General features: G+C 38.5%; 1 protein-coding gene across 1 annotated transcript in view; it reads left to right on the top strand.

Moving 5' to 3' along the window:
* The window catches only part of LRRC69 (leucine rich repeat containing 69), a 97,259-nt gene that overhangs the window by 11,962 nt on the left and 58,393 nt on the right, over window positions 1-26,904 (top strand). The window lies entirely within an intron of this gene.

The raw sequence follows: 26,904 nt of genomic DNA, 5'->3' as shown, positions 1-26,904 counted from the left end.
GTTCAGTCACAAGAGGCGATAGGCTTACAAGAATGGTAGGTGCATTAACCAAAGTAGGGTTGGGAAAAACAGATCTAGTGTGCCCACTGACATTGTTCAGTTTTTAGACTTTGAATTTAGAGTGACAATATCACATTCACTAGAGAGGTCTTTTGAGCCAAAACCAACGAGATGCAATTTTTGCAGGGATAACTGTAAATTCCTACATTTAGAAAAGAATTCAATTGCGCAAGTCCAGGATGTGGGTTATCTCCTTCACAGTTATCTCTTTGGAAGTGGGTTTTTGATGGCCACACACAAAATCAATTATGCAACAATAATGTGGCCTGCTGCTGAAAGAGTGCATGCCATGTTGGGTTACATTAGTAGAAGTGCAGTCATCTGCCTGAGGGAGATTCTGTGGTCTCACCAGCATCTATGCTATGAGATCACATTTCCTGTCTTACCCTAGGCGCCATGTTTCCAGAGAGGGGTGCTTATAAAAATGAGAGAGTGACCAGGACAGTGAGAGGTCTGGAAATTATGTCCTGAGGGAAATGGTTAAGGAAGAATGAAGCAAAATTCAGAGGGAATATGATAGCAATCTTCAAATATTTGAAAGATTATTATGTGGCAGAGAGCAGGGGGAATAAAGCTGTTTTCTTTTTTTTTTTAAGATTGCCATGGGAAAAATTAGATAGAAGTTGCAGAGAGCCTGACAAACAAAAAAAAAGGAAAAATAAATAAGTAAATAACACTTCCTAAGAAATAAAAGAACTACCCTTTACTGACTGTGTACATGAGGGTTATCCATTTGCATTTTATATGCTGCACTAGGTGACATATAAAAGTTCTTCCTGATTTTAAGATGTTATAATTCCCTGGTCAGGGGACCAATTGAGAAACCTTTTTTGTAGAGATGGCATCTTTCGATCCATGGCAATATGCTAGTTTCCAAAGACGGAAGAGTTATATTCTGAATATGCCAACAGAAATTTCATTATAATTACTGAAGTAACAGAAGTTTCAAACTTATCCAGTAGCTGTCTCTTATATGACTAAAGGCCCCCCGTAGGAACTATCCTTAATCATAGAGTGTTACTAGTGAAGCCCTGAATGTGTTCTTTCTGGATGCCTGGTATTTCTGAAACCCTTTGTGAATTGAATACCATTTGGAACAACCTTGTCCAGGCATCTCAAATAGTTCACCTCAAACAACTTGTCAAGGCATCCCAATTAGTTCACCTCAAACATCATATTCTCAGAGAGATCTTCTCTAATGACCCAAGCTGGCCTTGAGTTAGTTCCTTCCACCATCCCACTCTCCCTTCCTTTTTAGATTTATTTATTGAAGAGAGAGAGCAAGCCCGAGTGTGGGGGTAGGGCAGAAGGAGAGAGAAATTCAATCAGATTCCATGCTAAGTGTAGAAACTGACATAGAGCTCAATCACAGGACCCCAAGATCAGATCTGAGCTGAAAACAAGAGTTAGATGCTTAACCAACTGTGCCACCCAAGTGCCCCAACATAAAGTTACTTTCCAACCCATTAATCTGTTTTGTCTCCTTTATATGAAGCATTAACACTAACAAATTACTTTGTTATCTGTCTCATCTCCCAACATGTAAGCATTATAAGAGAGGGATAGTGGGTGTCCTTGTCACTCTAGTATTCAGAATACCATGAACATTATATACATATAATAAATGTGAATGAATTAGTACAATATTTAGGTTGGATTTTGAGGTATGTCTCAAAGGAAATTTAGTCCTTGCTGTAATGTCTCTGGAACTTCTGTATAATTTATGTCATGGATATAGTGATGGAGTATAACCACACAGTCTTTAGGATACCTTTATGAATTTAAAGGTCATAAATCAATCTTCTTTTAATTACCTTACTCTATGAAGAATAATTCTGCTTCCATTCACTTCATCTTAGTGTTAACTTTAGAATCCTTTAAAATCTTGAGATTTTCAGTTGAGTCCTCTTCATCTTCTATGTGTCATAGCCTTGGTGTTGAGCTCAGAATTTCAGATGGTTACCATTTCTAGCCAAAGGGCCATCCATTTAATGTGTCATCCAAAGCGGGTGCCTTTTTATGGGTCATCTATCCATTTTATAGCACTTTCCTTGGAGCTGTTCAATCAGAAAACCAGCTGTGGTTGTCAGCCACCCTACCACATTTGGCCAGATTGCTCTTCAAAATTACATTTCTTCAAACCTTGTACAGCTCTTCCTCCAAGCAGGTGGTTTTATTTCATATTCAATTGGGAAAGAAAAAGCCAGATATTATCAGTCAGGAACTCCCTCATCTTTCTATCACCAAATCCATCCATGGCTCTGATCTGCATGTACATAAGAGTCCCTACTCTTATGCAGAGCCAGCACCCACTTATACTTTGGATCATATCCTTTCTCATTTTCTAAAGGATTTTGATTCTGAAATGATCCCTCTCCCTATATCATTAGTTTCTCATTCTCTGCAGAATTATTTCCAACAGCATGTAAATAAGTTGTACTGTCTTATTTTTAAAGAAAAAAACCCCTCCAGCTGTCTGCTAATTTTCTAAGATTCCTTTATAGCAAAAGTTCATAAAAGAATTGTCTATTACCCATTATCTTCACTTTTTCACATTTTCTCCACAGCCTACTCAATCAGAGTTTCTTCCCCAACACTTCACCCTTGTTGCCAAGGTTGCTAATGATTTTCATGTTGCTAAATCCAGCGATTATATCCATGCTTTTATTTTACTTAACCTTCCCCTGGGATATGGCCTGCATTTTCTTTTTAAAAAATATCTTTCTTTTCCTTTTCTTTTCCCTTGGCTTCTGTGACACTGTGTATCTTGGAGAACCTAAGTCATAGATTTTTGTAATTTATTGAGGCTGTGCTCTCAGGAGATACCTATAAAAGTATGAGGAAGCAGAAGAGAGCAGGGAAAGAATCAAGGTTAAGATCTGATTTCAGGAGAAATTAGCCTTATCCCATCAGAGTTCTGGAACATGCCCTGCACCACAGAGGCAAGGGGGTTGGCTATTATATCCCTGCATTCATTATAGGATATACTCCACCCTGAGAGTGGAGAGGGTGGAGTAGAGGCATAATCTTCCATGCACCTCCAGGTTAAAGCCTCTCCTAGTAGCCAAGGGAAATACTTCAGAGAAGGATGCAGTAGAAAGTCCTCAGCAGGAAAATTCTGGTTCTTGAGGATTGAGCACAGTCTCAATAAAGGAGATCTGCTACACCAGATGCTGCAGGTGTCCCACCTTCCCTGTCTACCTCACTGACCATTCCTTTTCCTCTGCTAGGCTCAATCCTCTCCCACACTCTCACTCCCGGTGATCTCTTACAATTTCGTAAGAGACCTCTTACTTGGTGAAGGCTCAAATTTAACCCTCTGATCTTGACCACGTTAGAGAGTTCAGACTTAGATTTACAACTGCCTACTTGATATTTCCACCTCAAGGTCTAAAAGGATCTTAATTTTAATAGTGATAAAGCAGAATTCTTGATTCCTTGTCTTTCCCCATCCTGCCCTTGTCCTAGTTGTCCTCATCTCAGGCATTCAAGCTCCAAAGTTGATTCTATCCATGGCTCTTCTCTTTCTCTTACATCTCACAAGCTTCTGGCCCTACTTCCAGAGCATATCTCACACCCATCCACTTCTTTCCATCTCCATCACCACCGCTCTAGCCCAAACCATCCTAATTTCCTGGCCTGACCACTGCAGTTATGCCCCTGAAGAGTATGCAAGCTCTGCTCTTTATCTTTTGCTGCCCTGAAGACTATTCTGTATACAGCTGTCAGAGTGCTTCCATTAAGATATATGCCAACTAATACTACGTTTGCTCAAAACCCTACAGTCATTTCTCACTACTCTTCGAGTAAAATCCTAATCCTTCACCCTGGTTTACAAAACCCTTGTACAATTTGGCCCAAGTATACCTTTGCAATGCCATGTTTTGCTGGGTTTGCCCTTTATGCTCAGCCACATCAGCCAAATCTCTTGGTTCCTCAACTATGCTAAGAATATTCCTGTTTTGGGGTTTTTATTTTGGCCATTTTTAAAATTATCATTGCTCAGATCTCAATTTAAATATCAGCTTCTAAGACAAGCTTCCTGATCAGCCAATCACTATCTCTTCATTCTTTTAATTATATACAGAGCACTTAATGCTACGTAATATTTTTCTTATTTTCTTATTTCTCATTTCTTTTTCTTTTTTTAAAATTTAAGTTTAATTTAGTTAGTATAGTATGTATTAATTGTTTCAGAGGTAGACTTTAGTGATTCATCAGTTGCATATTACACCTAGTATTCATTATATCAAGTGCCTTCCTTAATGCCAACAACCCAATTACCCCATCTTCCCACCACTCCCTGCCCCCAGTAACCTCAGTTTGTTCCCTGGAGTTAAGATTTTCTTGTGGTTTGCCTCCCTCTCTGTTTTTACTTTATTTTTCCTTCCCTTCTTCTATGTTCATCTGTTTTGTTTCTTAATTCCACATATGGGAGCATCTGGGTGACTCAGACTGTTAAGCATCTGCCTTCTGCTCAGTACATGATTCCAGAGTCCCTCAGTGGGGAATCTGCTTCTCTCTGTGCCCCTCTCCCCACTCAACTCTCTCACTCCCTCTTTCGCTCTCTCTCAAATAAATAAAATATTAAAAAAATTCCACATACGAGTGAAATCATATGGTACTTATTTTTCTCTGACTGACATATTTTGCTTAGCATAATACCCTCTAGTTCTATCCATGTCATTGCAAACAGCAAGATTTCATTCTTTTTTGATGGCTGAGTAATATTCCATTCTATATCTACCACATTTTGTTTGTCCATTCATCTGTCAGTGGACATCCGGGCTCCTTACGTATTTTGGTTGTTGTGTTAACACTGCTGCGATAAACATTGCTGTGCATGTGTCACTTTGAATCACTTGTTTTGTGTTTTTTGGTTCATCCACAGGTTCAGGCCTACTAGTGCAATTACTGCATTGTAGGGTAGCTTTATTTTTAACTTTTTAAGGAACCTCCATTCTGTTTTCCAGAGTGGTTTCACTCATTTGCATTCCTACGAACAGTGTAAGACAGTTCCCTTTTCTCTGTATCCTTGCCAACATCTGTTGTTTCCCAAGATGTTAATTTTAGCCATTTTAACCAGTGCAAGGTAGTATCTCATTGCAGTTTTTTTTTTAATTTTTAATTTTTTATAAACATATATTTTTATCCCCAGGGGTACAGGTCTGTGAATCGCCAGGTTTACACACTTCACAGCACTCACCAAAGCCCATACCCTCCCCAATGTCCATAACCTCACCCCCCTTCTCCAAACCCCCCTCCCCCCAGCAACCCTCAGTTTGTTTTGTGAGATTAAGAGTCACTTATGGTTTGTCTCCCTCCCAATCCCATCTTGTTTCATTGATTCTTCTCCTACCCACTTAAGCCCCCATGTTGCATCTCCACTTCCTCATATCAGGGAGATCATATGATAGTTGTCTTTCTCTGCTTGACTTATTTCGCTAAGCATGATATGCTCTAGTTCCATCCATGTTGTTGCAAATGGCAAGATTTCATTTCTTTTGATGGCTGCATAGTATTCCATTGTGTATATATACCACATCTTCTTGATCCATTCATCTGTTGATGGGCATCTAGGTTCTTTCCATAGTTTGGCTATTGTGGACAGTGCTGCTATAAACATTCGGGTGCACGTGCCCCTTTGGATCACTACGTTTGTATCTTTAGGGTAAATACGCAGTAGTGCAATTGCTGGGTCATAGGGCAGTTCTATTTTCAACATTTTGAGGAACCTCCATGCTGCTTTCCAGAGTGGTTGTACCAGCTTGCATTCCCACCAACAGTGTAGGAGGGTTCCCCTTTCTCCACATCCTCGCCAGCATCTCTCATTTCCTGACTTGTTGATTTTAGCCATTCTGACTGGTGTGAGGTGATATCTCATTGCAGTTTTGATTTATATTTCCCCAATGATGAGTAATGTTGAGCATTTTTTCATGTGTCTGCTAGCCACTTATATGTTTTCTTTGGAGAAATGTCTATTCATGTCATCTGCCTGTTTCTTGACTGGACTTTTTGGTTTTTTGGGTGTTGATTTTGATAAGTTCTTTATAGACTTTGGATACTAGCCCTATATCTGATACATCATTTATGAAACTCTTCTCCATTCTGTAAGTTGCTTTTTAGTTTTGTTGGCTGTTTCTTTTGCTGTGCTATTTTATCCTGATGAAGTCCCAACAGTTCATTTTTGCCTTTGTTACCCTTGTCTGTAGAGATGTGTCTAGCAAGAAGTTGGTACAGCTGAGTCAAAGAGGTTGCTGCCTGTGTTCTCTAGGATTTTGATGGTTTCCTCTCTCACATTTAGTTGTTTCATCCATTTTGAGCTTATTTTTATGTATGGTGTAAAAAAGTGGTTCAGTCTCATTCTTCTGAATGTGGCTGTCCAATTTTCCCAACACCATTTGTTGAAGAGACTCTTATTTCCAGGATATTCTTTCCTGCTTTGTCAAAGATTAGTTGACCATAGAGTTGAGGGTCCATTTCTGGGTTCTCTGTTCTGTTCCGCTGATCTATGTGTCTGCTTTTGTGCCAGTACCATACTGTCTTGATGATCACAGCTTTGTAGTAAACCTTGAAGTCTTGAATTGTGATGCCTCCAGTTTTGGTTTTTCTTTTCAACATTACTTTGGCTATTTGGGGTCTTTTCTGGTTCCATATAAATTTTAGAATTGTTTGTTACAGCTCTGTAAAATGCTTGTGGTATTTTGATAGTGAATGCATGAAATGTGTAGATTACTTTGGGTAGCACAGATATTTTAACAATATCTGTCTTTCCAATCCATGAGCATGGAATGTTTTTCCATTTCTTTGTGTCTTCCTTAATTTCTTTCATAAGTGTTATGTAGTTTATAGAGTATAGATACTTTACCTTTTTGGTTAGGTTTATTCCTAGGTATCTTAGGGTCTTTGGTATAATTGTAAATGGGATTGAGTCCATGATTTCTCTTTCTGCTGCTTCATTGTTAGTGTATAGAAATGCAACAGATTTCTGTACATTGATTTTTATATCCTAGAACTTCACTGAATTTGTGTATCAGCTCTAGCTGGGGTCTTTCGGGTTTTCTTTTTCTTTTTCTTTTTTTTTTCTCTTCATTGTCTTTTTTTTATTTTAATTTTTTAAAAATTTATTTTCAGTTCTCCAGAATTCATTGTTTATGCAACACACCCAGTGCTCCATGCAATACGTGCCCTCCATAATACCCACCACCAGGCTCATCCAACTTCCCACCCTCTGCCCCTCCCAAATCCTCAGTTTGTTCCTCAGAGTCCACAGTCTCTCATGGTTCATCTCCCCCTCCCAATTTCCCCAACTCCCTTCTCCTCTCCATCTCCCCATGTCCTCTGTGTTATTTCTTATGCTCCACATATAAGCGAAACCATATGATAATTGACTCTCTCTGCTTGACTTAACTCAGAATTATCTCTTCGAGTCCCGTCCATGTTGATATAAAAGTTTTTGTATTCATTCTTTCTGATGGAGGCATAATACTCCATAGTGTATATGGACCCCATCTTCCTTATCCATTCGTCTGTTGAAGGGCATCTTGTTTCTTTCCATAGTTTGGTGACTGTGGCCATTGCTGTTATGAACATTGGGGTACAGATGGCCCTTCTTTTCACTACATCTGTATCTTTGGGATAAATACCCAGCAGTATAATTGCAGGGGCATAGGGAAGCTCTATTTTTAATTTCTTAAGGAGTCTCCACACTGTTTTCCAATTGCATTCCCACCAACAGTGTAAGAGGGTTCCCCTTTCTTCACATCCCCTGAATACACGTTGTTTACTGTCTTGTTAATTTTGGCCATTCTGATTGGTGTAAGGTGTTATCTCAATGTGTTTTTGATTTGAATCTCCCTGATGGCTAGTGATGATGAACATTTTTTCATGTGTCTGTTAGCCATTTGTATGTCTTCATTGGAGAAGTGTCTGTTCATGTCTTCTGCCCATTTTTTGACATGATTATCTGTTTAGTGTGTGTTGAGTTTGAGAAGTTCTTTATAGATCCTGGTTACCAGCCCTTTGTCTGTATTGTCATTTGCAAATATCTTCTCCCATTCCGTGGGTTGCCTCTTTGTTTTGTTGACTGTTTCCTTTGCTGTGCAGAAGCTTTTGATCTTGATGAAGTCCCAAAAGTTCATTTTCGCTTTTGTTTGTTTTGTTTTGTTTTTGCTTTTGGAGACATATCTTGAAAGAAGTTGCTGTGGCTGATGTCAAAGAGATTACTGCCCATGTTCTTCTCTAGGATTCTGATGGATTCCTGCCTCACGTTGAGGTCTTTTATTCATTTCAAGTTTATCTTTGTGTATGGTATAAGAGAATGGTCAAGTTTCATTCTTCTACACATAGCTGTCCAATTTTCCCACTGTATATTTTCCCCTGCTTTGTCAAAGATTATTTGACCATAAAGTTGAGGGTCCATATCTGGGCTCTCTACTCTGTTCCACTGGTCTATGTGTCTGTTTTTTTTTTTTTTAAAGATTATATTTATTTATTTGACAGACAGAGATCATAAGTAGGCAGAGAAACAGGCAGAGAGAGAGGTTGGAGGAAGCAGGCTCCCTGCAAAGCAGAGAGCCTGATGTGGGGCTCGATCCCAGGACCCTGGGATCATGATCTGAGTTGAAGGCAGAGGCTTTAAACCACTAAGCCACCCAGGCACACCTATATGTCCGTTTTTATGCCAGTACCATGCTGTCTTGGTCATCACAGCTTTGTAGTAAAGCTTGAAATTGGGCAACATGATGCCCCCAGTTTTGTTTTTCTTTTTCTACATTTCCTTAACAATTCGGGGTCTCTTCTGATTCCATACAAATTTTAGGATTATTTGCTCCAGCTCTTTGAAAAATGCTGGTGGAATTTTGATCGGAATGGCATTGAAAGTATAGATTGCTCTAGGCAGTATAGACATTTTAACAATGTTTATTTTTCCGATCCATGAGCATGGAATGGTCTTCCATCTTTTTGTGTCTTCTTCAATTTCTTTCATGAGTGTTCTATAGTTTCTTGAGTATAGTTCCGTTATCTCTTTGGTTAGGTTTATTCCCAAGTATCTTATGGTTCTTGGTGCTATAGTAAATGGAACTGATTCTCTAATTTCCCTTTCTGTATTTTCACTGTTAGTGTATAAGAAAGCAACTGATTTCTGTACATTGATTTTGTATCCTGCCACATTACTGAACTGCTGTATGAGTTCTAGTAGTTTGGGGGTAGACTCTTTTGGGTTTTCCACATAAAGTATCACGTCATCTGCAAAAAGAGAGTTTGACTTCTTCTTTGCCAATTTGAATACCTTTTGTTTCTTTTTGTTGTTTTATTGCTTTTGTTAGGACTTCTAGTACTATGTTGAACAGCAGTGTTGAGACTGGGTATCCTAGTCATATTCCTCATCTCAATGGGAAGGCTGCCAGTTTTTCTCCATTGAGAATGATAGTCACTGTGAGTTTTTCATAGATAGATTTTATGCATTTGAGGAATTTTCCCTCTATTCCTATACTTTGAAGTGTTTTAAGCAGGAACGGATGCTGGATTTTGTCAAATGCTTTTTCTGCATCAATTGAGAGGACCATGTGGTTCTTCTCTCTTCCCTTATTGACTTGTTCTATCACATTGATTGATATGTGAATGTTGAACCACCCTTGCAACCCAGGGATAAATCCCACCTGGTCATGGTGGATAATCTTTTTAATGTACTTTTGGATCCTATTAGCTAGGACCTTGTTGAGAATCTTAGCATCCATATTCATCATGGATATTGGCCTGAAATTCTCCTTTTTCATGGGGTCTTTGCCTGGTTTGGGGATCAGGGTAATGCTGGCTTCATTAAAGAGTCTGGAAGTTTTCTTTCTGCTTCAATTTTTTGAAACAGCTTCAGGAGAATAGGTATTATTTCTTCTTTGAAAGTTTGGTAGAATTCCCCAGGGAATCCGTCAGGTCCTGGGCTCTTGGTTTGTTGATCACTGCTTCAATCTCCTGACTAGCTATCAGTCTATTCATGTTGTCAATTTCTTCCTGTTCAGTCTTGGGAGTTTATAGTTTTCCAGGAATGCATCCATTTCATCTAGATTGCTTAACTTACCCGTGTATAACTGTTGATAATAATTTCTGATGATTGTTTCTATTTCCTTGGTGTTAGGTGAGATCTCCCCCTTTTCATTCATAATTTTATTAATTTGGGTCTTCTCTCTTTTATATTAGTTTGGCTAATGGTTTATCGATCTTATTCTTTCAAAAAACCATTTTCTTGTTTCATTGACGCATTCTACTATATCTCTAGTTTCTATTTCATTGATGCATTCTACTGTAACTCTAGTTTCTATTTCATTGATTTCTGCTCTAATCTTATTTCCCTTCTTGTGTGTGTGTGTGGGGGGTTGGCTTAGTTTGTTGTTGATTCTTTAGTTCTTTAAGGTGTAAAGATAGCTGGTGTATTCTGGATTTTTCAATTTTTTTGAGGGAGGCTTGGATGGCTATGTATTTCCCCCTTAGGACCAACTTTGCTGTATCCCATAGGTTTGGGACCAAAGTGTCTTCATTCTCATTGGTTTCCATGAATTGTTTAAGTTCTTCTTTGATTTCCTGTTTGATCCAAGCATTCTTAAGCAAGGTGGTCTTTAGCTTCCAGGTGTTTTAATTCCTTTTGAACTTTTTCTTGTGGTTGAGCTCCAGTGTCAAAGTATTGTAATCTGAGAATATGCAGGGAATAATCTCAATCTTTTACTATCAGTTAGCCCTTATTTGTAACCCAGTATGTGGTCTATTCTGGAGAAGGGTCCATGTGCATTTGAGAAGAATGAGTATTCTGTTGTTTTAGGGTGGAATGTTCTGTATGTATCTATGAGGTCCACCTGGTCCAATGTGTCATCCAATGCTCTTGTTTCTTTATTGATTTTCTGCTTGGATGATTTGTCTATTACTGAGAGTGTATTAAGATCGCCTACTATTAATGTATTCATATCAATATGACTCTTTATCTTGATTAACAGTTTTCTTATGTAATTGGCTGCTCCCATATTGGGGGCATAAGTATTTACAATTGTTCGATCTTCTTGGTGGATAGACCCTTTAAGAATGATGTAGTGTCCTTCTGTATCTCTGACTACAGTCTTTAGTTTAAAATCTAATTTATCTGATACAAGAATTGCCACCCCAGCCTTCTTTTGAGGCCCATTGAAGCAAATGAAAGATGCTTCTCCATCCCTTCACTTTCAGTCTGGAGGTATCCTTTGTTCAAAATGGGTCTCTTTTAGACAAAATAGGTATGGGTCCTGTCATTTTATCCAATCTGCAACCCTGTGCCATTTTATGGGCACGTTTAGGCCATTCACGTTGAAAGTGATTATTGAGAGATACATTTTTATTGACATCGTGTTACCTGTGAAATCCTTGCTTCTATAGATTGTCTCCATAAATTTCTGTTCAATGATATTCTTGGGATTTTCCTCTTTTATAGAACCCCCCTTAATATTTCTTGTAGTGCCAGCTTGGTGGTGACATATTCTTTTAAACCTTGCTGATCTTGGAAGCTCTTTCTTTTTTCATTTCTTTCTTTCTTTCTTTTTTTTTAAGATTTTATTTATTTATTTGAGAGAGAGAGATCACAGGTAGGCAGAAAGGCAGGCAGAGAGAGGAGGGAGCAGGCTCCCTGCCGAGCAGAGAACCCGATGCGAGGCTCAATCCCAGGACCCTGGGATCATGACCTGAGCTGAAGACAGAGGCTTTAACCTACTGAGCCACCCAGGCGCCCCTTGGAAGCTCTTTCTCTCTCCATCCATTTTGAATGTCAGTCTTGCTGGATAAGTATTTTTGGCTGCATGTTCTTCTTATTTAGTGTCCTGAATATATCTTGCCAGCCCTTTCTGGTTTGCCAGGTTTCTGTGGACAGGTCTGATGTTATTCTCATGGGCTTTTCTCTGTGCATAAGGAATCTCTCCCCCCTAGCTGCTTTCAAGAGCTCCTGTCTAAAATTATGATTCATCATTTTCCCATCAGGTGTCTTGAGGTCTTTCTAGATACTACGATCTTGGGGGAAACCTTTTTGCCTCTAGAACACGAGCACTGGTTCCATTTGCCAGATTGGGAAAATTTTCCTGGAGAATTTGTTCAGCTATATCCTCTAGTCTTCTTTCTTTCTCCTCCCCCTCAGGGATTCCAATAATTCTGACGTTGGAGCATTTCATGGAATCATTTATTTCCCTAATCCTGTTTTCATGGCTACTAAGCTGTTTGTTCCAGACTTCCTCCTGATCCTTTTTATCTATCATTTTGTCCTCTAGTTCACTAATTCTATCTTCTGCCTCAGATACTCTAGCTTTTAGAGAATTTAGATTCAATTGGAACTCACTGAGAGCATTGTTAACATCATCCCTGGTAGCTTTCACTTCTGCCCTAATCAATTCCATTTTGTCATTAAAGGCTTTCTCCAACCTAGCCATTGCTTGGATAATTGTTAGCCTGAATTCCCTTTCCAACATGTTAATGTCCATATCCAATAGCTGTGATGGAGAGGGCACAGTCTCTGAATTCTTCCTCTGTTGGGCATTCCTCCTCCTAGTCATTTTGGTGAGAGATTGCTGAAGGGATGTGTAGCTAAATATATCAACCATGGTGCAGGCAAGGTGCACTCTGGAATGCTTCTGAGCAATCAGGAGTCCCTACCAAAAAGAAAAAGAGAGAGAGAGAGAGAGAGAGAGACAGAAAAGAAAAAAGAAAAGAGAAGACCCAGCCCGAATGGGCCCTAAAGGTAAGATTTATAAAGTATACAAACAAAAAGACTGACAAAAGTAAATAACAAGGAAAAATAAAAAAAGAATCCCAGCCAAAATGAACCCCAAATATAAGATTTATATACTACCAGAGCAAAAACAAATACACAGAAACACTGACAGAAGAAAAAGATGGGAAAGTGGTTATAGATTCTCAGCGTGAGCGAGGAAGGTTATTTTGATTCTCCCTGGATGTATCTTGATATCTTTGTTAAAGGAATCAAATTTCCTGAGATAAAGGGGGATTAAAACTAGTTTTATATAGGGGTAGCATTGATTGGGGAAAGGGGATTACCTTGAAGCTTATCTCTATGTCAATGTTAAAAAAAATAAAAAAATAGAACAGCAAAAGAAAAACACAGTATATGTATCAAAATAGTTCAAGTTAAAAGGTTATAATGGAATTTGCTGTACTAAACATCTCACTGTGATGGAAAATAGGTTAAAAAATTATCAAAAAAATTGAAAAGAGTGAGAATAGTGGGAACGAATTAAAAATAAAAGTTGTATCTATGAAGTAGTAGTGGTTGTCCTCTTGGTTTTCTTGTTGTTGTTGTTGTTGTTTTTGGCTAACTTTCTGGGGGAGGGGCCTGCCACATAGTTTTTCAGGCAATCTTGCTAGAGTTGAGTCCTCCTGCCCACTATCAAGGGACTTGGCTTTGAGGAAACCGGTTTTTCAAGCTTTTGTTCTCTGGAGGTTTTGGAGGGTTTTTTTTTTTTTTTTTTTTTTCCCTTCCCCTTGGCAGCTTTTGGCAGTTCTTTGGAGTTTTAGAGGAAAGCAAACTGCACCCAGACCTCTGTCTCAGAGAGAAGCTTTAGTCTGCTCCCCTGTGGGTGCTCCAGAGCACATAAATTACCCCTCTGCCACCAGCAGAGCACATCCCCAGTCACCGTCTCAGGGGTCATGGTAACTCCCGCTTTTACCCCCAAACAGGAGAAGTACTAGTTCAGAGGGATGGCTTCCAGCCGCTGCCTTTGCCACAGCTGTCTGGGTAGGTCCAGACCACCAGAGAGGGCCCAACCAGAGATAGCACACTGAGGTTTTCATGCTGGCCAGGGCTGGGAGTGTTCAGACTCTCGCTGATCCTAGAGAGCACGGGCTAGCCCCTGCACCTACCTCTCTCCAGGTAGGGTGTGAAGCGTGTCTCATACCCCAGTTGCCCAGTGTGTGTGCAGAGTGCAAAAGGCTGTGGTTCTAGAGAGCACCAGCTGGCATCCACACCAGTCTCTCTCATGCGTGCCACCACCCAGACGCTCTCACGCGTGCCAGCAGCTCAGGAACCAAAGCCTGGCTTCTTCGCTGCACACTCTCTGGCTCAATACCAGCAGTGGCCATCTTGGGTCTGTGGGCTTAAGCCCCTGTCCCTAATCGCCCGATTCCACCAACTTCCCCTTAAGATATTTTGCTCTTTTTGAGAGCTTTCAGCCAGAATCCAAGTTAATGCTGGTCCCCAATCCCAGGGCACTCTCGTATTGGCGTATTACTTTCCAATAGGTTGCCTCTGGTCGTTCCCTCCCCCTTTTATCTTCCGATATCAGTCCGATGTTCCTACTCTTTACCTGTTTTTTTACCTGCTTTACCTGTCCACTGGTGTCTTCTGCCCCTGTAGAGATCCAGAAGCGTATAATTCTAATATCAGTCTGATTTCATGGGTAATCAGAGTTCTTTGTTAGATAATCAGCTTACTTTAGGGGACCGGTTGTAACAGCGCCTCCTAATTCTCCACCATCTTGTCTCCACTCCTCGGGTTTTCTACATAGAATATCATGTTGTCTGAAAAGAGTGAACGTTTCACTTTTTCTTTGCCAATTTGTGTGCCTTTTATTTCTATTTGTTGTCTGATTGCTGAGGTCATGACTTCCAGTACTATGTTGAATCACAGTGGTGAGAATGGACATCATGTCATGTTCCTGACCTTAGGGAAAAGGCTCTCAGTTTTTTCCTGTTGAGGAAAATACTCGCTTTGGGTCTTTCATATATGACCTTTATGCTGTTGAGGCATATTCCCTCTATCCCTATATTTTGGACAGTTTTTATCAAAGAAGAATGCTGTATTTTGTCAAATACTTTTTCTGCATCTACTTAGAGGATCATATGGTTCTTCTCCATTTCATTAATGTAGTGTATCAAGTTGATTGATTTTTGGATGTTGAAGCACCCCACATTCCAGGAATAAATCCTAATTGGTTGTGGTGAATAATCCTTTTAATGTACTGTTGGATCTGTTTAGCTAGTATCCTAGTATCCTGTTTAGAATTTTTGCATCCATGTTCATCAGAGATATTGGTCTGTAATTCTTTTTAGTGGGGTCTTTGTCTGGTTTAAGAGCAAGGTAATACTGGCCTTATAGAATGAGTTTGGAAGATTTTGGCCCATTTTTAGGAACAGTTTCAGAAGAATAGGTATTAAATCTTTAACTGTTTGGTAGAATTACCCTGGGAAGCCATTTGGCCCTGGACTCTTATTTGTTGGGAGATTTTTGATCACTAATTTAATTTCTTTTCTGGTTATGCACCTGTTCAGATGTTCTATTTCTTCCTGTTTCAGTTTTGGTTGTTTTATATGTTTCTAGGAATTTATCCATTTCTTCCAGATTGCCCAGTTTGTTGGCATATACTTTTTCAAAATATTTTCTTAAAGTTTTATTTCTGTGGTGTTGGTTGTGATCTCTCATTCATGATTTTATATATTTGGGTCCTTTCTCTTTTCTTTTTGGTAAATCTGGATAGGAGTTTATCAATCTTATTAATTTTTTTCAAAGAACAGCTCCTAGTTTTGTTGATCTATTCTGTTTCTTTTTTTTCCCCTCTACATCATTGATTTTTGCTCTACTCTTTAATATTTCTCTTCTCCTGCTGGGTTTAGGCTTTATATGCTGTTCTTTTTCTAGCTCCTTTGGGTATAAGGTTAGGTTGTGTATTTGAGAACTTTCCTTGCTCCTCAGGGAAGGCCTGTATTGCTATATTCTTCCCTCTTAGAACCATCTTTGCTGTATCCTAAAGGTTTTTAACTGTCGTATTTCCTTTCTTTCTTTCTTTCTTTCTTTTTTTTTTGAAAGATTATTTTTCTTTGCCAATTTGAGTGCCTTTTATTTCTATTTGTTGTCTGATTGCTGAGGTCATGACTTCCAGTACTATGTTGAATCTCAGTGGTGAGAATGGACATCATGTCATGGTGTCCATTTATTTATTTGACAGGGATCACAAGTAGGCAGGGAGGCAGGAGGGGGTTGGAGGGGAAGCAGGCTCCCTGCCGAGCAGGGAGCCCAATGAGGGGCCTGATCCCACGACCCTGGGATCATGACCTGAACCAAAGGCAGAGGCTAAACCCACTGAGCCATCCAGACACCCCGAACTATTGCATTTTCATTTTCATTTGCTTCCATGTATTTTTTTTTTATTCCTTCTTTAATTTCCTGATGGACCCATTCATTCTTTAGTAGGATTTTTTTTAGCCTCCGTGTATTTGTGGTTCTTCCAATTTTTTTCTTGCGGTTGACTTCAAGTTTCATAGCTTTGTGGTCTGAAAATATGCATGGCATGATCCCAATATTTCTGTACCAGCTGAAACCTGATTTGTGACTCAGTATGTGATCTATTATGGAGAATGTCCCATGCGCACTTGAAAAGAATGTGTATTCTGCTGCTTTAGGATGAAATGTTCTGGTAGATCTGTGAAATCCATCTGGTCTAGTATATCATTCAGAGTTCTTGTTTCCTTATTGGTCTTCTGCTTAGGTGATCTCTCTATTGCAGTAAGTGAGGTGTTAAAGTCCCTTACTATTATTATATTATTATCAATGAGTTTAAGTTTGTTATTAATTAATTTATAGATTTGGCTGCTCCCAAGTTAAAAGGATAAATATTTACAATTGTTAGATTTTCTTGTTGGGATAGACCTCTTTATTATGATATAATAAATCATAATATCATTCTTCATTTCTTATTACAGTCTTTGGTTTCAAATCTAGGTTGTCTGATATAAGGATGGCTACACAATCTTTTGATGTCCATTAGCATGATAAATGGTTTTCTACCCCCTCACTTTCAATCTGGAGGTGTCTTTGGGTCTAAAAGGAATCTCTTATAAGCAGCATATCATTGGGTTTTGTTTTTTTATCCATTCTGCTACCCTTTGCTTTTTGATTGGAGGATCATTTAGCCCATTTACATTCAGAGTAATTTTTGAAAGATATTAATTTAGTGCCATTGTATTACCTGTAAAGTTGTTATCTCTATAAATTGTCCCTTTTCCTTTCCAGTCTCTTTTACTTTTGGACTCTCTTTCCACCCAAAGCATCCCCTTTAATATTTTTTGCAATGCTAGCTTAGTGTTCACAAGTTCCTTTGGTTTTCGTTTGTCTTGAAACTCTTTATTTTTCCTTCTATTCTGAAAGGCAACCCTGCTGGATAAAGTATCCTTGACAGCACATTTTCCCCCCCACTTAGCATGTTGAATATATCATGCCAGTCCTTCTGGCCTGGCAGATCTCTGTTGACCAATCTGCTGCCAGCCTTATGTGTCTACCCTTGTAGGTTAAGAACCTCTTGTCCCAAGCAACTTTTAGGAATTTTTCCTTATCTTTGTAATTTGCAAATTTCACAATATGTTGTGGTGTTGGCCTATTTTTGTTGATTTTGAGGGGAGTTCTCTGTGCCACCTGGATTGAAATACCTGTTTCCCTAACCTGGGGTTTCTTAGCTATAATTTGTTTACATAAACCTCCTTCCCCCCTTTTTTGCTCTCCTTCATCTGGGACTCCTTTAATATGGATATTATTTTGCTTTATGGAATCTCTGAGTTCTCTAAATCTACTTTTATGATCTAATAGTTTTTTTCCTTCTTTTCAACTTTCTTATTTTCCATAATTTTATCTACTGTATCACTGATTCACTCTTCTATTTCGTTCATCCTTGTTCTTATGGCCTCTGTTTGGGACTGCATCTTGGTGATAACATTTTTAATTTTGGTCTGATTAGATTTTAGTTCTTTTATCTCTATAGTAAGGGATTCTCTAGAGTCTTCAATGCTTTTTTTCAAGACCAGCTAGTATCCCTATAATTGTTGTTTTAAATTCTAGTTCACACATCTATTTCTATTCATATTGATTAAATCCCATGAGTACTACCTCCTGTTCTTTGTTTTTGGGTGAATTTCTCCATCTCATCATTTTTTCCATAAAAGAAAAGAAGAAAGAAAAAGAAACAACAACAACAAAAATAGCAGCAGCAGCAGTGAATCACAGATCCTGGGTGTGTTTTAGTCTGGTTAAATAAACCAGGTTCCAAAATATATAAATAAATAATAAAAAATACAATGAAAGGATACAAAAAGTAGAATATATATAAACTAAACTTTAAAAAGAACAAAAAAGAATTAAAAAAAAAAAAAAGAAAGAAAGAACTGGAAAAACAAAACTCCTAAAGAATAAAAGTACAAAGCATACTAGATACTATTGTCCCCTAGAGCTGAAGCTTTGCAGCCCTCTATGACCAGTAAACGTGGTTTGAGCAAGTTTTTTGTGCTGGTCTTCTAGTGGTGGGTCCTGTTGCCCTGAGTCTGAGGTGGATTTGTCCTAGTGGAAGTGTACCTGTAGTGCCAAGGGAGGCAGGGCTTGATGTAAGCAGCTCCAGACTCCACTAGGTGGTGCTGTTATGCTCCCTGAAGGCTTTCAGCACTGATGGACAGGATGAATATGGGGGTGCCCAGCTCTCTAGCTTGGAAGCTGAAAATTTGTGCTCCCCCACTCTTCGGTGCTCTCACAGAAGAGCAATCACTCATATCCCCAGTTTCTGTCAGAACTCTGTGTTCACCCTGCCTATGTCCAAGCTTTTTATTTTTATTTTTTAAAATCTCAGGCATGTGACTGAGTTTCAAAGTTCCAATTTTTAGGGACCTCTCACTGTTCCTCCCAGGGAGAGTCTCCCAATGCTTCTGCCTTTTGCTGGACCCATCCCAGGAAAGTTGTCACACAACCGCAGAGCAGTTCTCAGTTTATGGCAACACAGAGCAGAAAGCTGGCACCTAGACTTGCTGTTCTTAGCTGGCTTCCACACTCCTGCACTTGGGAACAGTGCCTCACTAAGGCACTGCTTGTTCTTGTGACCCAGGGGGTCTTCAGATCACGGCATCACACCTGGGATTCTGTGCCACTTCACCACCTGAGCACCTTTAAGCCAGGCATGTCTCCCGGTGCAGCAGACTTGTAAAAGTTCCCATTTTTCACTCCATTGCTTATAATGCTTTGTAGGAGCCTCCTTAAGCAGGCCTCCTCCTTGCTGCCATATACTCAGCTATATAAAACCATGAATCAAATCTCTGCACCTCCTGTCTCCCAAAAGGTGGTTGCTTTTCTACTTGTAGGCTTACAGTATTTGTTTTCTCAGACTTCTGATGGATTTCTTGGGTGTTCAGAATGATTTGATAACTATCTAGTTGTATTCAAGGGATGAGACATCATCATTCATTTATTTTTTCATTCACTGGACTGCTGTTCCCTCACTGTAATTGTGTAAGTGTCTTGAGGGTAAAGATCTTACAAGTCTTATTCGCCTCTATGTATCTAGCGTCTGGAACTGGTGGCTCAAAGTAGGCATACAGTGCATATTTTCGAATGAATACTGACCCACTTGCTTCCTTATAGATGATTATATGGACAGTTTAGATTGCATTTTTCATAATTCGTTTGTGGATATATTTCTAAGCATCAAAAAACCTAATCCACTTTATAGTCAAGCTTGATTACATCCTGTGAGTTCCCTTTGCTATACCATGAAATCAAGTTTACTTTCAAGTATCTGGGCCATGCCCTTAGATTTTGTAAAACACAATGACAATATATATAACTCATAGATGAAAAATTATGACATAGTATGCAAAATAAGCACTATAGAGGTTATGCCCTCAGAACTACCTGGAAAGCATTGATAGTATGAGAAATCACAAGTTCGGTTCTTTGTTATTCACTTTAAAAGTATATGTTGCCATATATTCATTGGAGACAACTTTCCATGAGTCTGTTATGTTTTTGTACTTCTCTGCAGGCAGAGGCACTGCTTATCTTTGTTCTGAACAAAGTTTTGGGGAACATTTATATAGTAGGTAGCCTTGGAAATTAGGAATTGTGTCTTCCTCTAGGGCAAAGGGCAAGCACAGTTACGATTTATTCTAAAAGATCCAGGTTCCCTAAATTCATGGTTTCTCTTCTGTAACACAGTCCACAGCACATCCGGATATCATCTGGTTCTTTTTGCATTGCTGGTGCAAAAATAACCATATTCTGGATATTGTTGCTGTAGGTAATAAAATGACATTTGTCTCTTGCCCAGAGGTCTCTTGCTTTATGCCAGCATGTATGAAATGGTGGCAGGTGAAATACTAGCTTGCAAATTGAATAAATTCACAGCCCTTTCAGTTCCTGACTCTTGTATTTCTTACTGTTCTCAGATTTTGTTGAGCACTGGTTTACTGTTATGAATTTCTCACTAAATTTAGGCAAAAGAAGGAAATTGACTTGATTTTTGGAAAAGAGATTTCAAGTAGTCACTGCTGTAGACATATAATGGTTCCTCAAAGATGCCCACATCCTAATCCCCACAATCTGTGAATATGTTAGGTTATATGTCACTGAGGAATCAAGGTTACAGATAGAATCAAGGTTGATAGCTAACCTTGAGATGAAGAGATTATACTGGTAATTATGGGTAGGCCCCATGTAATTGTGAAGTTCTTTAGGAAAGGGTGAAAGATTTATACAATCTAAAGAGAAAACAGAGTATAAGGTTCTTTAAATATGGAAGACAGAATCAAAGTGATATGATTTGAGACTTCACTAGTCATTGCTGGTTTTGAAGATGAAAGTGCAGGCCAGAAGTCACAGATTCACCCCTAGACTCTCCAGAAAGAAACACAGCCCTGTCAACACTTTGATTTTAGGTCCGTGAATCCCATTTAATTTCAGCTGACCTCCACAACTATGGGATAATAAATTTGCCTTGTTTTAAGCTACTGAATTTGTGGTAATTTGTTATAGTCCAATAGGAAACTAATATAGTCACAGAGTCTGGATTAAGTCTTTCCATTAGAATGGCTACATGAATATGTTTTAGCTTCACCTGTATGAAAGAATATGGCCGGGGCATCTGGGTGGCTCAGTCAGTTAAGCATCTACCTTCAGCTCAGGTCATGATCCTGGGATCTTGGGATTGAGCCCTGCATTGGGCTCCCTGCTCAGTGTCATGGTGGAGGAGGGCATGGAGTCTGCTTCTCCCTCTCCCTTTGCCCCTCCATCTCCCTGCTCATGCTCTCTCTCTTTCATTCTCTCCCTCTCACACATGTGCTCTTGCTTGTTCTCTCTCTCAAATAAATAAAATCCTCAAAAAAAAAAAAAAAAGAATAAGTCCTTTAAGAAGGTACATGAGGCACATAATGGTCATTTTCAGTGGAAAACATGTATAAAAGCAAAAACTTTTCCATGAATTCTAGGGACATGGAATTTTTTAGTAAATATACTATATCTACTTTACATTAATTTATTAACATACATCCACACCAAATGCCTAATACCAAATGATATTTAAATATAAGCCATAACTTGCCTAAAATTTCTTATTTTTCTTGCCTTATGTTAAAGTCATTAATTTGTTGAGACTGTTATGATTCTGGGGCACCTGCTTGGCTCAGTTGGTAAAATATGACACTCTAAATATTGGAACAATGAATTGAAGCCCCACCTTGGGCATAGAGCTTCCTTAAGGATAAAGAAAGACTCCTACGATGCCTTTTTTATACCCTTTAATATTAAATCTATGAAACTTCAAGTTGGTAATGAAATATGAATGGTAAATTCTGTCTGGGAGTAAAAGAAAAGATTCTTTTTGTATTTTGAAAGTTATGATTAGATTTCAAATTAAAGAAAAATGCAAATATTTAGGTACCAATTCTGTATCATCCATTTATTAGATTAGAAGATCAAGGAGGGTCTTTCTCTCTTATGTGTGGTTCTTCCAAGTCTGACCAATCAGACATTAGTATGATAGGAGGACCTCAGATCTTGGGCTATATTTCTATTTTCAAGAAATGAGTCCCTTTGCCAAGATTTTTTTTTAACTTTAATTTTTAAAAAAGATTTTATTTATTTGAGAGGAGAGAGAGAGTGAGAGTGTACATGCATGAGGTTGGGTCTGAAGGAGAGGGAGAAACTGAGAAGAAAGTCCAACTCAGGGGTCAATCCCAGGACCTGAGATCATGACCTGAGTCTAAGGCAGACACTTAACTGACTAAACCACCCAGGTGCCCCCTTTCTTCTTTAATTCAAGTATAATTAACATATAATGTTACGTTAGTTTCACACATACAGTATAATAATTCAACTGCTCTATATATTTCTCAGTGTTCATCAATATAAATGTACAAGATAAGTGGGGGGATGGGTGAAATAGATAAAGGGGATTAAGAGTACACTTATCTTGATGAACCCTTTGCTGACTTCTTAAAGGTTTTGATTGTGTGGGTCACAATGTTTGGATACTCTTTGAGATGCTCAACTGAATTATTAGTGAATCATTTATTGTGTTTTTAAATGCCTTTACGATGGTTTGTATTACAATTTTAATGAAGTTCAGTGTTTTAAATAAAAATTAAATTATGCTTTAATTAACACAAGATGTTTGAACATAAAGCTCAAATAAATTTTATTTTTAAAGCTCATTATTATTGATTTCATGTGAAATTATTATTTATTTCATGTGAAATAATTTTTTAAGATTATGCTGACATATTCTTAGGTTACATGGATCTCAACAAAGTTTTTTAAATTCATATTATAAAATCATTTTAAAGTTGAAATTGTTAGGTAATATCACATATGTATGGGAAATTGTCAAAGATATAAATTTTGAATAGAAAGAATTTTATATAGAACAATAACTAAAAATAATGATGCTATTTTTAACAGCAGTCACTTTAGTTGGTCTTTCACTGGTTTGAATTATTGCATTATTTTTAGCACATTCAACCCAACTTTCCTCTTTTCCATTCAGTATTTTTATTCTGACATACACTTTTCTTGTATTTTATCAATTTTTCATGCAGCATACCTACTAAGACTATTTTATTCTAGTTTGTTTTTTTCTACCAAGTTTTTGCTTAAATTCCAGTTTGCTAACATACCTTGTAATATTAGTTTCATGTGTAGGATTTAGTGATTCATCAGTTACATACAACACCCAGTGTTCATCACAACAGGTGCCCTCCTTAATACCCATCACCCATTTAACCCATCCCCCCACCCAATTTCCCCTCCAGCAACTCTTTTGTTTTCTATAGTTAATAGTTCACTGTATGGTTTGCTTCTCTCTTTTCCCCTGTACATGTTCATCTGCTTTGGTTCTTAAATTCCACATATAAGTGAAATCATATGGCATTTGTCTTTTTTGACTGACTTATTTTGCTTAGCATAGTACTCTCTAGCTCCAGCCATGTCATTGCAAATAGCAAGATTTCATTCTTTTTTATGGCTGACTATATTATGTTGTACATATAGTCACATCTTTAACCATTTATCAGTCAGTGGACATTTGGGCTCTTTCTATAATTTGGCTATTGTTGGTAATACTGCTATAAACATTGGGTTACATGAATCTCTTTGAATCAGTACTTTTGTACCCTTTGTATAAATACCTCGTAGTGCAATTGCTGGGTCATAGGGTAGTACTATTTTTAACTTTTTGAGGAACCTCCATACTGTTTTCCAGAGTGGCTGTACCAGTTGCATTCCCACTAAGAGTTTAAGAGGGTTCCCCTTTCTCCACACCCTTGCCAACATCTGTTGTTTCCTGTATTGCTAATTTTAGCCATTCTGACAGGTGTGAAGTAATATCTCATAGTGGTTTTGATTTGTATTTCCTTGATGGTAAGTTATATTGAGCATATTTTCATGTGTCTGTTAGCTATTTGTATGTCTTCTTTGGAAAAATGTCTATTCATGTATTCTGCTCATCTTTTAACTGGCTTTTTTGGGGGGGTTGAATTTTAGATGTTCTTTATATATTTTGGATACTAACCCTTTATGACCTATGTCATTTGCACATATCTTCTGCCATTCCATAGGCTGACTTTTATTTTTGTTATTTCCTTCCTTCACTGTGCAGAAACTTTAAAAAAAAAAAGATTTTATTTATTTATTTGACAGACAGAGATCAGAAGTAGGCAGAGAGGCAAGCAGAGAGAGAGAGAGATAGAGAGGAGGAAGCAGGCTCCTTGCCGACCAGAGAGCTGGATGCGGGGTTCAATTCCAGGACCCTGGGATCATGACCTGAGCTGAAGGCAGAGGCTTTAACCCACTGAGCCACCCCAGTGCCCCAGAAACTTTTTATCTTGATGAAGACCCAATAGTTTATTTATATATTTTTTAAAAGATTTTATTTATTTATTTAAAAGAGAGAATGAAAGAGAGAGAGCATGAGAAGGGGGAAGGACAGAAGAAGCAGATTCCCTGCTGTGATCCTGGAGTCCAGGATCATGACCTGAGCCAAAGGCAGTTACTTAACCAACTGAGCCACCCAGGCGCCTTACCAATAGTTTATTTATTTATTTCTTTTTTAAAGATTTACGTATTTGTTTGAGAGAGAGAGAGTGAGGGAGTATGAGAGAGTGCATGAGGAGCAGCTGAGGGAGAGGAAGAGAGAATCTCAAGTAGACTCTGCACTGTGTGGAGCCCGACAGGGGGCTCAATCGCACAACCCTGAGATCATGACCTTAGCTGAAACCAAAAATTGGATGCTCAACCTACTGCACCACCTAGGCATCCCCAATAGTTTATTTATGCTTTTGTTTCCCTTGCCTGAGGATATGTATCTAGTAAGCAGTTGCTATGGCCAACATCAAAGAGGTTACCTCTATGTGTTCTCCTCTAAGATTTTGATGGTTTCCTGTCTCACATTTAGGTCTTTCACCCATTCTGAATTTGTTCTTGTGTATGCTGTAAGAAAGTAGTGTTCTTTTGTGTTCTCTTGGGTATGCTCTTAGAAAGTTCATGTTCTTTTTCATGTGGCTGTCCAGTTTTCCCAACACCATTCGTTGAAGACACTGTTTTTTTCCCCCCACTGGATATTGTTTCCTGCTTTGTCAAAGATTAGTAGATCATAGAGTTGTGGGTTCACTTCTGCATTTTCTGTTCTGTTCCATTCACAAACATGTTTTTGTGCCAGTACCATACTATCTTCGTCATCACAGCTTTGTAATATACCTTGAAGTATGGAATTGCTATGCCTCCAGCCTTGCTTTTCTTTTCTTTTCTTTTTTTAAAATTTTTTATTTTTTATAAACATATATTTTTATCCCCAGGGGTACAGGTCTGTGAATCACCAGGTTTACACACTTCACAGCACTCACCAAAGCACATACCCTCCCCAATGTCCATAATCCCACCCCCTTCTCCCAAACCCCCTCCCCCCAGCAACCCTCAGTTTGTTTTGTGAGATTAAGAGTCACTTATGGTTTGTCTCCCTCCCAATCCCATCTTGTTTCATTTATTCTTCTCTTACCTTGCTTTTCTTTTTCAAGATTGCTTTGGCTATTCAGGGTCTTTTGTGGTTCCATACAAATTTTTGGATTATTTGTTCTAGCTCTGTGAAAAATGCTGGTCATATTTTGATGGGGATGGCCTTAAATGTGTAGGTTGCTTTGGGTAGTATAGGCATTTTTACAATATTTGTTCTTCGAATGCATGAGCAAGGAATGCTTTCCCATTTCTTTGTCTCATGTTCAATTTCTTTCAGAAGTGTTTTACAGGTTTTGGAGTATAGATCTTTAACCTCTTTGGTTTAGCTTATTCCCAGCTATCTTAGAGTTTTTGATGCTATTGTAAATGGGACTGATTCCTTGATTTCTCTTTCTGTTGCTTCATTATTGGTTTAGAGAAATGCAGCAGATTTCTGTATGTCCATTTGTACCCTGTGACTTTACTGAATTCATGTATCAGTTCTAGCAATTTTTTGGTGGAGCCTTTCCGGTTTTCTATACAGAGTGTCATGTCTTGTGCAAATAGTGACTTCTTCTTTGAATTCTTTGCTGATTTGGATGCCCTTTATTTCTCTTTGTTATTTGATTGCTGAGGTTAGTACTATGTTAAATAATAATGGTAAGAATGGACATCGCTATCATGTTCCCGACCTTAGGGGAAAAGCTCTCGGTTTTTCCCTGTTGAGGATGATATTAGCTATAGTTCTTTTACATATGGCCCTTACGATGTTGATGTATGTACTCTCTATCCCTACTTTGTGGAAGGTTTATATCAAGAGTGGATCCTGGGGGCACCTGTGTAGCTCAGTGGGTTAAGCCTCTGCCTTTGGCTCGGGTCATGATCTCAGGGTCCTGGGATCGAGCCCCACAATGGACTCTCTGCTTGGCAGGGAGCCTGCTTCCCCCTCTCTCTGCCCGCCTCGCTGCCTACTTGTGATCTCTGTCTGTCAAATAAATAAATAAAATCTTAAAAAAAAAAAACTTTAATTAAAAAAAAGAATGGATCCTGTACTTTGTCAAATGCTTTTTCTGTATCTATTAAGATCATATGGTTCTTATCCATTCTTTTATTAATGTGATATATCACAATGATTGATTTGCAAATATTAAACCACCCTTGAAACCCAGGAGTAAATCCCACTTGATCATGGTGAATGACTGATTCTTTTAATTTACTGTTGGATTCAATTGCTAGTATTTTGTTGAGGATTTTTGCATCCATGTTCATCACGCATATTGGCCTGTAGTTCTCTTTTTTAGTGGAGTCTTTGGTTTTAAGATCAAGGTAATGTTGGCCTCATAGAATATATTTGGAAGTTTTCTTTCCATTTCTATTTTTTGGAGCAGTTTCAGAAGAATAGGTAGTAACTCTTCTTCAAATGTTTGGGAGAATTGCCCTGGGAAGCCATCCTGCCCTGGACTTTTGTCAGGAGATTTTCAATTGCTGATTCAATTTTGCTGCTGGTTATCAGTTTGTTCAAGTTTTCTATTTCTTCTGCTTTCAGTTTTGGTGGTTTACATATTTCTAGGACTTTTCCATTTCTTCCAGATTGCCCA

The sequence above is a fragment of the Mustela putorius genome, unplaced genomic scaffold (genome assembly GCF_011764305.1).
Source record: "Mustela putorius furo isolate JIRA1106 unplaced genomic scaffold, ASM1176430v1.1 tig00003846_pilon_pilon_pilon, whole genome shotgun sequence".
Lineage (NCBI taxonomy): Eukaryota > Metazoa > Chordata > Mammalia > Carnivora > Mustelidae > Mustela > Mustela putorius.
This window is presented reverse-complemented; position numbering and strand designations above follow the sequence as displayed.